Genomic DNA, 12,241 nt, shown 5'->3' on the forward strand with positions numbered 1-12,241 from the left:
TTTTCCTTTTCAACAATTCCTTGGCGATTTGGGGCCTTTTCTGGTTCCATACAAATTTAAGGACTATTTGTTTCAGTTCTTTGTAAAATGTCATTGGTATTTTGATCGGGATAGCATTGAAAGTGTAGATTGCTCTGGGTAGCATGGACATTTTAACTATGTTAATTCTTCCGATCCATGAGCATGGAATATTTTTCCATCTTTTTGTGTCTTCTTCAATGTCTTTCAAGAGCGATTTATAGTTTCTAGAATATAGATCCTTTACGTCTCTGGTTCAGTTAATTCCAAGGTAATGTATGGTTTTTGGTGCTATTGTAAATGGGATGGATTCCCTAATTTCTTTTTCTTCAGTCTCATTATTCGTGTATAGAAATGCAACTGATTTCTGAGCATTGATTTTGTAACCAGCCGCATCACTGAATTGCTCTCTAACTTCTAATAATTTGGGAGTGGATTCTTTTGGGTTTTCCATATAGAGTATCATCATTTTCTATAGAGGATTATGGAACACATAGACACATACTCCTAAGCAAGAAGCCAGACCTCAGTCATGGCAGGACATCACTGTTTTCCCGGGAGGAGGCCAACACCTCCTGTGCTCAACTTCCTGCCCAAACTTATGGGGTCTGCATTTAATCAGCAACAGAGAGCGGCTGCCCGTCCCGTAGCTGTTGGAGAGGATAGTCATCAATTTGTCGACATGTGAGAGGGATCATTTCTTGAAAGATCATTCTTCCCAGCCCTATGAAATCTATATCTCTAGCAAGTCAGCCTAGCAACGCGTCGGCACAATCACTTTCACTGGGTTGTTTTGCTCTGTGATGCTCGTTATCCAGGCCGAGAGGTTGCCTTATGTAAGAACTGATGAAATTTTCCAGGACATCAGTCATCATTCCACACTACATTCTCTTTAAGACTAACAGGCTCCATTCCTACCTCATTTTGCTACTAGGAACTGTTGAGATTCTGGTGGGGACTTGTTCTGCTCTGTTGTGTGACCCCTGTGAACTGTGGAACACACCGGGTCCCATGCTCACATTGGGAGCAAGAAGCAAGGTCAAACTGTTCTTCACCCTTAGCAAGTGAAATATCATCACGGTGTGTGGTTTTTAGTCTCGTTCTCAGATCTATTGTTCTCTCCTTTACTTCTCTTCCCTCTTTTATTTTTATACCATTTGAATCTATCTTCTGTATCCTTATAAGTCACTCTAAACTTTTTGTAACAAAAAGGAATACCTGAATAACTAAAATAATCCCCACACCAAATCCATAAGGTACATATCTTTGTGTCCATTTCACAGGCAAGAATACTGAGGACTGAACACTGAGTTAGCCAAGAAGGTCTAATTTTCAGGTCCATTGGTCTTGGCACCCTTTTCTATCATGTGAGAAAGGGCCTCAGAGATGTTGTTTCCCAGAGTCTGCCAGGAAATTATTAATGAAGTGAGCACCCTAGGAGGTATTTGTTTATGAACCACTAAAGCTAAGTGACAAACCTAGTAACTGCTCTGTGTGACCTATGTCCAGGCCACGATTGCTAGGGAGGCCAGCTGTCTGGGCCAGGGCCTGAGTGCACCGCGCTGCTCTTCCTGGTGAGGGCCTGCACCGGGGATGGGGGCACGGACCTCCCACAGGCAATGTAACACTGCTGGCCCCCCCCGCCAGGCTCTCAGGAAGTCCTTCCTCCAGCTCTTTACCGCCCTTCTCTGTGCTGCCCTGGGCACCTGTGTTCTCGCATGGAGCTCCCTGCCACTGAGCTCGGCACACATCCACCTGCACACCGATGGGGGACAAAGAGAGAGGACTCAAGACACCTCACCTTGGCTTGCACAAATTCATCTCCCCCGATCCTCAGGGGTGATGTGAGGACAGAGCACCCGCTCAGCTTCATGGGCCCACATGAACGTTTGCTCGTGGTCAGGATTCCCAGTGCCTTTCCTCTCTGTGCCTTGTAACTAGAGTTTGGAAGCCTTCTCAGCAGGAGTCAGGACAGGTGCTCCGCGTACTTCTCTCTCTGGCCCCTGGCTTAGCCCAGCACCTGGCACGTAGTAGGTGCTCGGTAAATACTGGTTCCTTCCTGTTGTTCAGTCCTGATATGGCCCAAGTCGCGCTTGCTCTTCAGTCTTCCCCGCGTCCATTTTCAGGGTTATGTTGGCTCCTCCTTGCTCTCCTGGCTTTTGCTCTCGCACACTGGACCTGATAAAAGTTCCAACATGATTTATCAAACACCTCTTTCCTCCAAGCTTGAGACTCTTGGGGATTTTGGAAGGAAACAGGCTCCATGTGCTTCCAATCGGGCTCATCACGTTGTTCTGTCGGAGCTGGGGGATGTGCAGAACACCCTGGAACTAGTTCATGGCTCTGCTTAAAGATGTTTTTCTTAGAAGCAGGAAGTTACGTCCTGCCAAGAAGAAATGAAAATAAAGCCCCCAAGAGTTCACTCGGGGTTCGCAGGGAGCTGTGCCGAGCTGCTGCAGTGAGCTGGGCCCTGCCTGCGAGGAAGTTGAGATGGGGGTGCAGGCAAAGTGGACCCTGGCAGGGCACCGTCTGGGGCAGAGTGGAGACACATGTCCTCCCCCTGGTGCAGGGGCTCCGTGGTGGCCCCTTTCCTTCTCTTGGGTCACCTGCACGTTCGGCATTGTTGGCTGCTCCATCTGTCCCTCTGAATTTCCGGAGAGGCCCAGGGGCATGTGGGAAGGGCCCCGGCAAAACTGGAGTCCAGATCCTGGCTCTTATCTGATGAATATGAATCCTTGGACAAATTGCTTCACCTTTTGGGTGGCAGACTTGCACTACGAGCTCAGAGGCTGCTCTTTCCTGCCCCTTCCTTACCTGCTTAGCACCAGTCCAGCCCCCCAGCTATGTTCAGATGAGGCTATTTGTTCAAAGTCATTTGCTGGGTGAGTGGAATTAGCAAACATCCCAGGAGTGTGAAGAGGAACCCTGCAGGCCTCTCCGGGGTAGGGCAGGGGTGGATTCCTCCCTAGGCTGCCGGCGGGTGGCCCTGGCTAGGTGCTCCTGGGACCCGAGATGCAGACCCCGGGGCAGGAGCCCAAGCAGCGTCTGCCAGAAAGGGCCCGGGGAGCAATTGCTCTTTCTCTTCTTGGCAGAAGCATAGAATTTATTTCTACCTTTCTACATTCATTCAGTAAATGCTGAGAGACTTCCGTTTGCTCAATGAAAAAAAAAGCTAGGGATTTGGCAGAAAGCCCAAACCAGTTCTGTCATTTACTGACGTTGCAATCTTGGAAAAACTACATCAATGTCTCAACTTTCTCAACTGTAGAATGGGGGTAAACATCTCTACCTTTCAGGGTCCTCATGTAGATTAAGCACTGCCCGACATCCCTTGGCCACTGGATCCATGGAGCTCTCTGCATGGATGCCCATCACTGCCCCAATGATTCATGAGTGCCTCTTTGTCTCCTATGAGTGCTTCTGAGCTCCTGGAGGACAGGGGCTGCGTTTTACTCCTCTATTTGCCTCCAGATTCCAGAAGAGTCTCTGCTCCCTCAAGGGTGGGTGAAATGAATAGAAAACTATTCTTATTTAAATATGCTAAATGTGATTTATTTGATGTCCCTGTCCTGTCCTGAGAGAGTAGCTGGGCTGCAAAGATGGACATGCCAGGCCTGTGTAACAATGGTAGGACAGAGGGGCAGTGGAAACACTGGCCCTGGGAGGGGACTCCAGGACTTGGAGCTGGGGTGGGAGAGAACTCTAGATTTCAGCTCTGCCAAAGAAAGAGTTTTCAACAATCGGAACTATGTGACTCTAGAATTAGCTATCTCAGGAGATGGTGAGGTTCCCAACCCTGAGCATATTTACATAAAGCCCTGATGGCTATGTTTTAGAAATGTCTTCTTGGTGAGCCGTGAGTCACTGAAGATCGGATTGCATTCCAAAGTGTGGCGCACACATGATCAGTGGTAGAAGAGCTGATTTTACAAAGTACACAGACCAACTATTAAAAACAAATTGTGTGTTTTGTTTCAGTTACATTGTATGTATTTTTGTGGTTATTCTCTGCATACCTGTTTTTCATTTATGGAATAATGTTTCATTTTACAGTAAATATACTAAATATAGTACCACTTATGAATAATTTAAAAAAATTTAGTGCAAATCTAGGAAAATATGTATAGGGCTTGTATGTTGAAAACTAGAAAACATTGATGTAAGAAGTAAAAGAATAAATAAAGGGAGAGACATACCATAGAGTAGGGACTCAACATAGTAAAGATGTCAGTTATCCCCAAGTGGAAATACAGTTTAATACCATTTTATCAAAACCTTGGCAAGATTCTTTTTTGTAGATATAAGCAAAATTATTCTAGAATGTATATGGAAAGACAAAAGAACTTGAAAAAAACAGTTTTTAAAAGGAATAATAAAGTGGGAAGACTCAGTCTACCTAATTTTAAGACTTATTACATACCCACAGTAGTCAACGCTGTGTGGTGTCAGTAGAGAAACAGACACAAGCATAGATCAGTGTGATGGGATAAAGAACTAAGAAACAGATCCGCACACATGCCTATGTGATTTTTTGACGAAGGGCAAAAGCTATTCAACAAAGGAAAGATGGCCTTTCAAAAAAATGGTGCTGGAGGAATTCGATGTTCATAGGCAAAAATAAATAGATAGATAGATAGGTGATAGACTTAAATGTAAAACATTGACAACACAAAACATAAAAAAAAAAAAAAACCTATAAGAAAATCTCCAGGAGCTAGGGCTAGACAAGGAGTTCTTAGACCTGACACAGAAAAACCATAATCCATACAATTAAAAACTGATAAATTAGACTTCAAGAATACAAAATGTTTGTCCCACAAATGACCCTGTTAACAGGATAGAAAGATAAGCTGGGAGAAAATATTTGTAAACTGTGGAACCAACAAAGGACTGGTATGGAGAACATAAAAAGAACTCTCGAAACTGAACAATAAAAGACCAAACAACCCAGTTAGTAAGTGGACAAAAGACGTGAAGAGACATTTCACCGAGGAGGATATACAGATATAAAATAAGCACATGAAAAAATGTTCAACATCATTAGCTGTTAGGGAAATACACATTAAAACCACAATGATATATCGTTACACATCCTTCCGAATGTCTAAAACTAAAAAAAAGTAGTGACAGCACCAATGCTGACAATGGGTCACTCACACATGACTGATGGTAGTATAGAATAGTACGGCCACACTGCAAAAGTATTTGTCAGTTTCTTTCAAAACTAAACATGCAACTACCATGCAACCCAGCAATTACTGTCCTGGGCAGTCATTGTGGAGAAATGAAAACTTGTCTTTACCCAAAAACCTGTACGTGGATGTCTGTAGCAACTTTATTCTTAATAGTCAAAAGCTGGAAGTAATCCAGATCTTCTTCAGTGGTGAATGGTTTGACAACAGGATATTAAGGAATACTACTAACTTTTATTCATAATACCTATCAACCTGGATGAATCTCCAGAGAGTAATGATGAATCCAGAAATCCAATTTAAAAAGATGGCATACCAAACAATTCCCTTTATATAACACTCCTCAATAGGACAGAACTGTAGAAAAGGAAAACTGATGGGTGGTTGTCAGGGATCAAGGCAGGGATGAGGCAGGCAGGGAATAGGTCTGGTGAAAAGAAGGCAACTTGAGGGATCTTTATGGTGATGGAAATATTCTGTATCTTGGCTGTATCAGTGTCAATATCCTGGCTGTGATACTGTACTATGGTTTTTTAAGATGTTACCATTGGGGGAAACTGAAGGATATAGAGATCACTTTCTATTGTTTCTTACAAATACACATGAATCTACAATTATCTCAAATTTAAAAAAAATTATAAATTACTAAATATACTAAAGTTGAAATGAGTCTATTTTTTTAAAAAAAAGTAAGTGAAATCTTGATGACAAGTGGTACATAGATATGGCAAAACTTTGTAAGGCATCCCTCCAACGACTGAGCATGAGAAGCACCCCCCTGAGAGGATGGTGTGGGGCATGTGAAGTCGGAAATCCTGGCTTCAGTCCTGCCACCAACACTGAATAGATTATGATGCTGGACAAGCCATCGAAGTCCTCTAAGATAGGAGTGAAATTTAAGATAGATAAAGGACTAAGATATGTTTCACGATAGGCATGAAAATGATCTTTTATTCCTGCTTCACGATATTGTTATGAGACTCAAGTGAGAAATGGTAGCTGTTGATAGCAAGGTCCTGTCTCATTCTGAGATTCTATGATTTTATGTTAAATCAGAGAGGTCCTAGCAACACTATTTATTTTATTTGCAACATAAGATGCTGTGTGCAGGTTCAGGTGAGTGTCCTCTCTTCCTCCCACTGTTCTTCCCTCCCTTCCTCCCTCCCTTCCTTTCTTCTGTCAGCAAATGTGTATTGAGTGCCTACTATGTATCAGCTTCCGGGCTGGAGGTATAAGCTATAAAGCCAAACAAGCATATTCCATCCTTTGAGAAACCAATATGTACTCTAGGGGGGTAAGAGATAAGCCCCAAATTACTACATGGGGTGGTCATTTCTGTTCTACCAAAGCCCAAACGAAGGTTCCTAATTCATCCTGGTGGGTTAGAAAAGGTCCTTTGGAGAAAGGGGTGTTCAAAGTCTATTTTAAAGGTGATGAAGAAGGAGGAAGAGGAGGAGGAGGGCTGGGAGAGGATAAGAGGAGTGATTTCCGTGTCTTTCATTATCCAGAAGGTTCCTATCCAAAGCAGGAGAGGTCCAAGAGCAGCAAGAAGGAAAGCCTTAATGGGTAAGCAAATCTCTGCTTAGGTCACATCTGCAACTCTCCCATTGGCCCAAGCAAGTCCCAAGGCCAGCGGGGATTCCAGGGCTGGAGAAGGACTCCAACACTCCATGGGAGTTGCTGGAAGCTCTGTGGCCATGTTGTAGGCTACCTTAGGAAGTGAGCTTAGTAAAAACAGCAGCAACTCCACCAGTCACTGGACTGCGTCTCTCCAGGGCTCTGGGCTCCTCTGTCCCTTACCTGCCCCTGGTAGCTCTTCTTGCCACTCAGTATTTATTATGTTTAACTTGACGCATAGCCTCCTCTCCCTCTCAGCTTTTCATGCTCCTTTATGGATTGGAGAACTTCTCCGTCAGCAAGGTCCCCATCTCCCCAAGGCTGAAGACCCTCCCCTGAGCAGGAAGACGCTCTCCAGGGTGCTTCTCCTGCTGTCCTCCCTGTATGTCAGGCCTCCAAGACAGTCCACAGCCAGGGACCCCGATCTGAAAGGGCACACACGGTTATCATTTTTAGAAGGATTGGGCACCATTTGAAAAGCTCTCTTCATGCCTTCCTACTCCTCCAGTCATGGAGGAAGTGTGTCCCTGGTCTTCAACCAGCCTTTTGAAGGCTGCAGAGACCGATGTTAGTGCTTAGTGAGGTCCCAGGGACACAGGCTCACCATTCCACCGTTGGCCCTGCCCACCCTGTCCTCCATCCTCATGGCCCTGCTGGACACACTGCGGACCCCAAGCCTGGTGGCCCCAGAGTTCACAAGGCCTCTGCCGGATCAAGCTGCAGCTTCCTGTCAGGGGCCCCAACTTAAAACTTGTGCTTGTGGCCACAGTCCGTGTTAAAGACCACCCCCCACGCCCCATCTGGCTGGGCCTGTTTTCTGCCTTGTCGCTCTGACAGGGGAACATATTCAATCACTGGAAACTCACTCCTGTCTGCACTGAGGGTCTGGATGCTGGGATTCAGCAGAAGACATTTCCATCACACACAAATGACATGGATGGCTGTATTCTCGCACATTCTGCCAGGGGCCTGAGCTCCCCTTCCTGCCTCATCAGAGCAAGGACGGTCACCAGCCATCCTACACATTCCTGTACCGAAGCCTCCACTTCTTGGAAAGCCCCTTGGGGCATACTAACTCCACAACAGAAGGATGGTGTCAGAACGTCTCCTTTTCCAACACATCCTAATGCTTTTGAGATCCTGGCTTCAAACAACACCAACTCACCAGCAACGCCCTCAGCCAGGGGCGTGAAGCCTCCTGGGGTCTGTCACTTGATTGCTGACATGTACGATGGCACAGAAAGCTGCTTTTTCTGTAACTTATTTGGAGAGATGAGGAACAGGTTTAGCCAAAGTCTTCTGACAGCAACTTAAGAAACCGTGGGATGAGGGATCCCGGATGCTCCTTGATGCTGTTAGCGGTATCCCTTGTGGGTACCCAAATGTGATCTGTAGACAAACAGAGCCTCGTTATAACCCAGACCACTGCCAGAGAGCATCCTGCAGCCAGCTGGGGCCCGGGGAGTGCTCAGCTGATACGGACCAGATTGCTCTGGGAATCTGAACCTTGGTGTGGGGCTTGCCAGCACTGGGATGGCGCCGCCAGACCTAGACAAATATCGATCTACCGGAGTGCCCACCCAAGGAGCTTTGCCCTTCAAGCCTCCTTCACGAAATGAGCCTCCTGACCCAGCAGCAAGTGCCGGCGATTGTGAAAATGCTTTGTGAGCAAGTGGGGGTGTGCCTGGGAGAGAGCGATGAAAAGCAGATGAAGGCAGGAGTCGGTGATGGGACTCCTCCTGGAGAGCATTCCATTCTGGGCAGAGGGGCCGCCAGGCTGGGGAGGTCTCTGTGGCTCCAGCACCAGCCCTGGTTTGGCCCGATCCATGGGAAATGTTCCCGCGTGGGGGGAACATGTCGAGTGCAGGACGGAGAGTTCGATGCAGGAGCTTGTGGCACGCTCAACGCCCTTGATTGCAAATCACACGTCAGTCAGTGTGGGTGACCGCCAGCTCCTCCCTGGAAGCATCTGTGGTCCCGGACCGGCTCAGCCCCACCCACCAGAGGTTGGGGGGGAGCTCTTACTTTCAACGAAGTACAATAAAGACACCTGGCTCCTGCTGTACCAGAGGGGGACTTTTCTGCTGCTCTCATCACCTGCTTCTGGCAAGCTCCTATTCACTCCTCAGGGCCCTGCCTAGGGAACACCTCCTCCGGGAAGCCCCCCTTCCTGACTCTCCAGGCTTCATCGCGCTGCACACATCATGTGGCACTGGCACAGGCGGTGGAGGGGCACTCCTTACAGGCAGGCGTGTGCTGATGCTCTCTGATAAATAAGCCTGTGTTCAATCCATAAATACACATTTTTTTTTGCTTTGGTTTCCTTAACTTCAAAATTGTAGAGGGCAATTCATGAGCTTGGTCTACAAAGTGAAGTCTTGTAGCTTCTAATATTTAACTTTTAAAATAGCGTGTGTGTACCCACCTCTCACACTCCCCAAGGAGTAGCCTGCCCCTTGAGACCAGATCATCAGCCCTTAAAGACCCAGGGAGGCTGGCCTAGCCTCAGGTCAGGCTGATTTCCTCCCCCCATCGGCCCCGGTGCTGCTTTCTCCTGAGTGTCGTTCTTGCTGCTTCAGCCCATTTCTGCAGTCCTTAAGTAGAGAGTGCTGGGCTGAGGATATGGGTGCATGGCGGGCACAAGGGCAGGACAGGAGGCAGGGGAGGGCTTCCCTGGCCTTCCTGCAAGCTCAGCAGTGCCGGACCTGTGCTTGGTGGGTCTGACTCCCTGTGCTCAGTGACTCAGGCAGGGGGCTGCTTCTATCACCTACACACACGTGCACACAGACACACCCACACCCACACATGTTCCCAGGACCTGCCCAAGGAGATCGGACAGGAGGGATGTCCAGGCTCAGCCACATCTTCTCACACCATCTCGGTCCTGTGCGGGACCAGGATAACCAATCCCTCCTTCTCTGCCTCACAGTGAATTTCCCACTGGGGAGGCTTGCCCCCTCTCCTGTCAGCCCTTCAGTAGGGTCCCCACAGTCCACTCCCTAACATTAAATCTCAAAAAGAGAGGGCTTGGCACCTTGACTCCTTCCCCCGAGTAATATTGGGAAGAATGACCTTCTCAACGCAGCGTGGTGAACATGTGCTCTAGGGACTTACCTGCTGACATCAAGCTATGAAAGGGGCCCTTGAGGGTCTTTAGAACAAAACCGAACAAAGACAGTCTGCTCCAAGGTAATCTGATGTCTCTGCTGGTAACCCACCATTGTCTCACTAGTATAACATAACTTAAAATTCCCCCTCAATGGACCCTCCATTTACTCTCACATGTGATAGAGATGTGTGAGGACAACAGGATAGGCTTACAAGCAACATTATGCGTGACCTTCGAATCACGAAAGGTGTCACTTTATTCTTGTGGATGACCACTGATTCGAAGAAGAGAAGCGCCGAATGCACGAGTCCCCATTTCCCACACCGTTTCTGTTTGGTTCTCATACAGGTTCTAGTAGGAATGCTATGGACTGAACTGTGTCTCCCTCCCCTGCCCAATTTCATATGTTGAAGCCCTAAGCCCCAAGGTGACCCATGGGGACATAGGGCCTTTAAAAAGGTAATAAAGTTAAATGGGGTCATAAGGATGGGGCCCTGATCCAATATGACAGGTGTCCTTACAAGAAGAGACACTAGAGTGTGCTCTCTCTCTCCGTGCTCTCACCGAGGGAGGCCACGTGAGGACAGAGACAGAAGGCAGCCTCCTGCAAGCCAAGGAGAGAGGTCTCAGGAGAAACCACCCTGGCCGGTACCTTGATCTTAGATTTCCAGGCCCCAGAACTGTGAGAGAATAGTTTCTCTTGTTCGAGGCGCCCACCCAGTCTGTGGCATCTTGTTATGACCTCCCAGCTGGCTAAGGTAAAAATCTGACCTGAGTGTCCCAAGGAGAAGATGCCCAAGGTGCCCAGTGAGAAACTAGGAGGAAAAGGCCGCGTGCAAGGGTATTTGTAGGGGATTATATTCTCAGATGCTTAAAGAAGTCATCACCTTTCACTTCAGTCTTTATGGGCTCAGACAATGGCCATGAACCTAAAATGCAGGGAAAAAAGGAAGAGTCGGTCCTTGGCTTTTGAATTACAAAAATAGACTCGTGAAATCCATGGGAGTGAAGATAGGGGAATAAAGAAGTATTTTTAGAAATATTTTTAAAATATTGGGAAGATAGAGCCACACTCACAAACAAGATAAGTATCAGACCAGAAACAAAAACCCTGTCTGTAGGAAGACAGACAAAGCGATTTATACAGTAGGTTAGTGGATGAGTGCTACAGAAACACAAACAAGAAAACAAAAATGGAACACAGTATGGTGGATCAGGCATGTGGGGCTGAGGGATAGGAGGTTCCAACTTAAATTTGACTTGAAAAAATTTTTTAATATTTTCTAAGAGATAATGAAAAAAATACTATTAATCAAAGCAACAGGTATTTACAAAATAAAAACAGGTGACTATGAATCAAAAACAAATGAACATATAAAAGAAAAGTAATTAGACATCCATGAAATGAAAAACATAATCCTTAAAATAAAACCAACCTTAAATCTCAATAGAGGGGATAAAAACCGGGCACAGTAAAAAACGAACTTTTAATAAAATGGAAGATAGTGTTCTAAAATTTATGCAGAATGCCATACAGAAATATACAGCAATCAAAAGGGCTAATAAGAGCCGAAGAGTTGAGTAAAGCTGAACGTCGGTAGGGACAAGGGGTCCAGGCACCTCATACACGGCTCAGGGAAGCATGTGCTATACTGCAGCTCTTAGGAGAGGCAGTCTCGTACTAATTAAATTAGGCGTGTTCCTGGAGAGAGGTAGAGCATATAGATGGACAGATAAAGTAAATTGGTAACACATGTTCTAGGCACATACAACGTCACTCTGCGCAGTTAGAAGTAAGGAACTTCATGAACACACAGCATGGCCGGCTCTTACAAAATACAGTGTGGGGCGAAAAACTAAGAAACAAAATGATCGAAATAACACAATAAATTAAAATTAAAAATTAAAAATTCTTGTTTAGGAAACAATACGCTCATTAAAAATTCCTGTTCAGGAAACAATACGCGTTTTTAAGATCTCATGTGAACAAAACGCTACCCATGACGTAGACTGGAGTGGTCCCTCTTGTAGGATGGCAGGGGGAGAGGGTCTTGTGACACAGAACAACTACATGAATAAAACCAGAGAGCAACTTGCGTGGTCCGGGCAGCATGAAGTGAGGTGTGTGAGTACCTTGACCCTCTGTGTCCGAGCTCCACACACAGAGAAAAATTAAAAAAGGAAAAAGGAAGCATGGATATTTAGAAGGGGAGTCAAGATACAGGGAGGGGCCTTGAGAATCTCAGCATCATCTAATGCAGGGTCCAGAAGTAGAAGGGAAAGAGGAGGGGCAGTGTTTGAAGGG

This window comes from Ailuropoda melanoleuca, chromosome 6 (assembly GCF_002007445.2).
Source record: "Ailuropoda melanoleuca isolate Jingjing chromosome 6, ASM200744v2, whole genome shotgun sequence".
Lineage (NCBI taxonomy): Eukaryota > Metazoa > Chordata > Mammalia > Carnivora > Ursidae > Ailuropoda > Ailuropoda melanoleuca.